Here is a 6,253-nt window from a genome sequence, read left to right on the forward strand (position 1 = left end):
TTCAGCAATCTTCAACAGAATCTGAATGTTTGAGATATATTCCTAAGGCACAGAGTGAGATCTACACCTTGCTTCATCAGAGGAGCATAGCTTAGACTCCTCCTGAATACATATGAAGACTAAAATGTTTTTATTCACAGTCTGTTACAGCAGCCCTCCTTTGGCATACCATCAAAGTTATGAGCTACTATGGTTAGAGGAAATAAGTCCAAGGACCTCTTCAGAAGATGTTCTAGCAGGTTTTTAGACCCCCTGATGTCATGGGTTAGTTCAGTTCTTTGGGTGCATATCTAAGACTTGATGGAGTTATTAGGTAGAGGCAAAAAAAAAATGTTCTGGTTCTAGACGGATAGGTCTGAAGCCCCATTGTGACTTCAGAAATTCTATTGCAGATTGATTCTATTTGAGGCCTTCTTGGCAGATTGAGGAGGTCTGAAGTACTTTCCTGACCAAGTTGAATGTCTCAGGACCCCTTCAGTTATTGAGGGTGAATGTCACATCCTTGCCCTGAATTGGTAAATTGGTAAGTGTGAGGTACATTTGGGCAATTAGTGAATGTCTGAGGTTTTCTTGTCCTCAAAGAAATGGTGTGTTAATTCTCCCTTCAACACTGGGGGATGTCTGACACCTTTGATGTTACAGGGATAAATCTGAAACCCCCTTGAGTTATTGATGAAATTTGTGAGACATTTGGTTTTATACAGATAAGATTAGGGCAGGTGGGCTATTGGAAAAGATCTGAGAATCCCTGTCTCAGAAAGGACAGATCAGAAGCCCTCTTGGACCATATAGTAGTTTAGAAGAACTGTGGTTCTGAAGAGGTAGGTCTGAACCCTACTTGAGAATGACTGGAGTGAATCTGGTTTCGTGGTTTATATAGAGTGTGCCCGAGAGAGGACCACTTGAGGCCTTAAAATGACTTGAGCTTCACTTTAGACATTGGGAAAAGTGTGGGTGTTCCTTGCTTTGAAGGAATAAATCTGAGGTGACATTGTCAGAAACACAATTTGAAGGACCATTGGGCAGAGTGAGAATGATTGAGGCATCCACAAACAGGAACTATTAAGAATATCATTCTTAATTGGCAGAAGGTATCATACTGTGTTGTGGATAGCAGGGAAGTCAGAATCTTGTGAGTAGCAGGTGAAGGTCAAGGGTCAATTTCAGTAGTAGGGAAGGCCTAAAAATTTCCCTATCAATTCATCATGGAACCTAGAATTCCATATCATGCATGCCAGGCAGCAGTAAAATCAATCTCCCACATGCCAGGAGGCAGTTCCCAGCTAGGTTTCCTGATAATAAGTTGCTTAATTTTGAGTATAAAGGATATAGCTTCTTCATTTCTGCTGAACAAGTTTAAGGTATATATGCTGGGTTTAGGGCTTTGCTGGCTACTCTTAGGCTTTCCAACCTCAGGCACCAGGGTCCTGTTCTTTGGACAGAGGTCATGACGTCAGAGGATCAGAATAAGAAGCACTCAGTGCACCTTAGATAAAAGGAGTTGATTTATCACCTATTAGGTAAGATGAAGTAGGCCTAGTGCCATACAGTTGAGAAGAAGCACATCCTATTCTCCACAGGGAACAAATTATATAGCATGTTCTTTTATCTAGAAAATTGTGAGCTACTCCTAATCAGAAGGGTAATGCCTGCCATGCTTTTAGTCACAGGGACTTATGAGATGCCTCCATGTGCATCTGAGGCAGCTAAGAGTGGAAGTCATAGGTCTGACAGATGGTTGACAAGAAGAAAAACATTTTAAACTTCCTTTGTTCATATGTGGCACATGTTGGGAAAACATGAGGTTGGCTTTTGGATAAATAGAACTGAAGATGCCCTGGTAAGAGAGAGAGTATGTCCAAGGCTTCCTTCTGAGATGGGCTGCTTTAGAGGTTCCAATTTTGCAGGCTGGGCAGTCTTTGTGCCTTATTGGACAAAAGTGGTAAGTTAGAGGCTTCTTAGGCCAGAGCTTGAAGGTCTGACCCACTCTTGATTATAAGAAAAATTTCTGTATCCTCTTTTGTCACATGGAGCATCTCTCATTCCCAGTTTGTTAGATCAGGTATTTAAGAGGCCCTCTATTTTATCCTGAAACATTCTGAGGCTACCTGAAACAAGGAAGGATATTTAATTTCCTTTTGATGAGACTAGGAGATTCTGAAGCCATACTGGTCAGACTGAGAAAGTCTGATACCTCCTTCAGGGGAGAAGATAGAACTAAAGCTCCCATTTTACCAGGGGATCCTTGGAGACTGCATGGGATTGAATGTGAATGTTTGTGGCTCCTATGACAGAAAGATTACAAATGGGGGACCCATGTTCATATTGGAAGGCTGTGACTATCTCTTGCTAAGAGAAGGACGAACTCAGGTCCCCTAGTTGGGATATGATATGTCTACATTTTCCTTGGAAATCAAGGAAAATGATGCCACACTACATTTTGGAATTGGTACAGATATGAGCCCCTGTATGATAGGAAGCAAAGTCCTGGGTCCCCCTTTGACTCTAATGGAAGGTTTCTCTTCCTCTTGGACAGAAAGAGCCTATTTTGATTCCCTACTTGGTAGAAACAGAGTAGCTGACATCCTCTTGGGCTGCTGCTGAAGGCTATGTACTCCCGTGGAAACTAAATGATTGGCAGAATGATGTCAGCTAAGACAGACTCACATGGAGTTTTCCTATGATAGACTCATGTGCTCAGACAAGAAACATGGTGAAGCAAGATCCATGGAGAACACATGGAAAATTAGTTACAAGTGGTGCCCAATGTGGCTTAGGCATAATGGGTATCTCTGCTTCTATTGTAGAGAAAATAAATTATGAGGGACTAGCAATGTTCTTAAGGAGATTGACAAAATGGAAGCTACTACAACTGGGTGGTATCCTGCCTTGTTACCAGAGGTGGTTTTTTGGTTTTGCTTCATAGTTTTCAAGTATACTCTTGGAAATGTTTAATGGCAAACCTGACAATTCTGTTCTGTTAGAGAAGATTGAATAGTTGGCTATGCTCTTACGAGAGTTTTCAGATAGAACAAAAACAAAAAGTGCCAGCAACAGGAGGAAAAAAATTCAGAGTTAGTGAATGAGACTGAGAATGTACAACATGATGAAAGAGGAAAACAAACTAGGCAGGAAGGTAAACTACCACCCTTCCCTGCATCCAGGAGACTAAATGAGCAGAAATGGAACAGGAACAACAGATTTGTATACAGCCAAGTGCACCACTAGAGAATTTGTTTGGAACTGCACAGGCACCTTCAGCCTTCCCTGTCTTTTTGCAGCATATACCTGCTAACAATGGTGGACAGGCTTGTAATTAATTGACCTGGTGACTGATAAAAATGTTAGGTCTAAAGTATTTTAAAGAGCCTATTGTATATTATGGTTTGTATTCTTTTGTTAAAGAAGTGCTAAATACCCAGGTTATACAGCATGGGGTGATCCCTCAAGATTGGAAGGAATTGGTGTCAGCTCTTCTAGAAGCTGATCAACAATTACAGTAGGCATTCGGGTGGAGGTAAGAAGCCAGCATAATTTAGCACAACTAGCACAACATAATTTAGCAAGAAGAATCAGAGAGAGGCACAGCCTAGAAATTCTGGTGTTATATTGCACCAATGATGCTGATATCTTGACACTACTGAACTGGACTACTAGTTTATCAATGAAGAGTTTATAATTAAATCAAGCTGCTGTTGCCGACCTGTGAACTGAACTGCTGAATTCCTGACAAGCAGATGGGATTTGGTCTAAAGAGCTTTTTCTAAAGAGGTCTACTTCCCCTGTATTAATTCTTTTCCACTACCTCTGGTAGGTGGTGGGCTAGAAGGGAAGTTAAAGCATTTAAGAATCATTAACAGTAGGCTTTGAAAAAATAGTTATACCGGTGAGCATGAAGATATTTAGAGAGCCCCGCTGAGCAGGGGCTAGGGGCATATGTCCTAAAATTATTTGTGCTACTGAGGAAAGTTTGAAATCTCCTGGGAGGGGAGTAAATGTACCAAGTACCTTAGTGAAGGTGAAAAAGCTTCCTGAACCCCATGAACATATAGCAAATGTTCTACTGTTTCTTGGGCAAAGTGAAAATAACACAGAGCTCCTGGGGAAGAAGACGACCCTACTAAAGAACTTTGGACAGATAGTGAAGTTATCAAGATACCCTTACTCATATGTTGATGATACCTGGGACCCTAGGAGAGATGATAAATGTTGTCCAGCAAGAAGACTGGAGGCAAAAAATATGATTTGGTGCTTTGGAATACATGGAAGTTGTCAGACCTTCTTGGGCTAATGACAGAAGTCCTAGAGGTTTTTTTTTTTTTTTCTTTGCAGATATGGACTTTCCCTTAGACCCTTGAGCAGATAGCAAAAGTTTGGTAGAACTTAAGTCTGAATTGGAAAGAGAAATAATTACCCTGCACATGGAGAAAATGTTGAGAGTGATGAAAAAAACCTTGAAGCCTGAAGCCCTGGGGCAGATGTTGAACATACTAGAGCCTTTGGGGTAGACAGAGAAGACTTCTGAGATTCTTGGGATGATATGGATTGCCTAGCATGCCCTTGGAGAAATTGTTCCACAGTCCCTTGGTCAGATGTGGAACATTCTGATGCCTTTGGACAGATATAGAAGGTGTGGCAATCTCCCAAGGAGTAATTGTAGCTATTGATGTTTCTCTGGCAGCAGGTGATGATGTACACCTCTTTTTGCAGTAGGGGGAAGGCTGAAACTGTCTTCCTCAGTTGCAAAAGTTCTGATATATCCTTTGTGAGAAGAATAACCACTTAACCTTTTTTATTTTGTTGGTAGAAACTGGATGGCAGAGGTTTACTTGGGTAGAGGGAGATGGAGACAACTGTGTGCTTTCAGCTTGAGAAATATTTCTTTTATGAATGTGGGTGCCCTTGCATTTGAAGCCTAGATGTTCAGAATTGAGAGTTCATCTTGGTAGATTTTTTTCTTTGATTTGTATGAAGTGTCCTTCCTTATCCTTTTTGATAACTTTTGGTTGAAAGTTGATTTTATTTGGTATGAGAATGGCTATGCCAGCTGTTTCTTGGGCCCATTTGCTTGGAGAATTGTATTGCAACCTTTTACTCTGAGGTAGTGTCTATCTTTGGTTCTGATGTGTGTTTACTGTATGCAGCAAAATGCTGGGCCCTTTTTATGTATCCATTCTGTTAGTCTATTTCTTTTTATTGGGGAATTGAGTCTGTTGAGGTTAAGGGATATTAAGGGAAATTGATTGTTACTCCCTGTTATTTTTGTTGTTAGAGGTGACATTAGGTTTGTGTGCCTATCTTCTTTTGGATGTGTTGAAAGATTACTTTCTTGCTGTTTCTTGGGTGTAGTTTCCCTCCTTGTGTTGGACTTTTCCATCTATTATGTTTTGTAGGGCTAGATTTGCAGAAAAATATTATGTAGATTTGGTTTTGTCATGGAATATCTTGTTTTCTCCATCTATGGTAATTGAGAATTTTACTGGGTATAGTAGCCTGGGCTGGTATTTATGTTCTCTTAGGGTCTGTATGATATCTGCCCAGGATCTTCTAGCTTTCATAGTCTCTGGTGCAATGTCTGGTGTAATTCTGATAGATCTGACTTTATATGTTACTTGACCTTTTCCCCTTATTGCTTTTAATAAATAGTCTTTCTTTATTTAAGTATATGGTGTTTTGATTATTATGGGATGGGAGGAATTTCTTTTCTGGTCCAGTCTATTTGGAGTTATGTAGGCTTTTTGTATGTTCATGTGCATCTCTTTCTTTAGGTTAGGGAAGTTTTCTTCTATAATTTTGTTGAAGATATTTACTGGTCCTTTAAATTTGGAATCTTTGCTCACTTTTATACCTATTATCCTTATATTTAGTTTTCTCATTGTGTCCTGGACTTATTGGATGTTTTGGGATAGGAGCTTTTTTGCCTCTTGCATTTTCTTTGACTGCTGTGCCAATGTTTTCTCAGGTATCTTAGGCCCCTAAGATTCTCTCTACTATCTCTTAAATTCTGTTTGTGATGCTTGAATCTATGACTCCTGATCTCTTTCCTAGGTTTTCTAACTACAGGTTTGTTTCACTTTGTGATTTCTTTATTGTTTCTATTTCCATTTTTATATCTTCCATGGGATTGTTCATTTTCTTTACCTGTTTGATTGTGTTTTCCTATATTTCTTTAAGGGATTTTTGTGTTTCCTCTTTACGGTCTTCTACCTATTTACCTGTGTTATTTTGTATTTTTTTTTCTTTTTTAAGGTTT

At 39.8% G+C, this 6,253-nt stretch overlaps 1 protein-coding gene across 4 annotated transcripts in view; it reads left to right on the top strand.

The window, feature by feature from the left end:
• The first annotated feature begins 409 nt into the window (after positions 1-409).
• Positions 410-6,253, top strand: part of LOC116092009 (testin-like) — a 31,780-nt gene continuing 25,936 nt past the window's right edge. For 2 of the 4 annotated variants that reach the window (XM_031373389.1, XM_031373398.1), the window contains exon 1: positions 410-523. The gene's annotated coding sequence lies outside the window, so the exon portion shown is untranslated. The remainder of the gene's footprint in view (positions 524-6,253) is intronic. The other 2 variants (XM_031373393.1, XM_031373400.1) reach the window with 2 other exon arrangements.

Source organism: Mastomys coucha, chromosome X, assembly GCF_008632895.1.
Source record: "Mastomys coucha isolate ucsf_1 chromosome X, UCSF_Mcou_1, whole genome shotgun sequence".
NCBI lineage: Eukaryota > Metazoa > Chordata > Mammalia > Rodentia > Muridae > Mastomys > Mastomys coucha.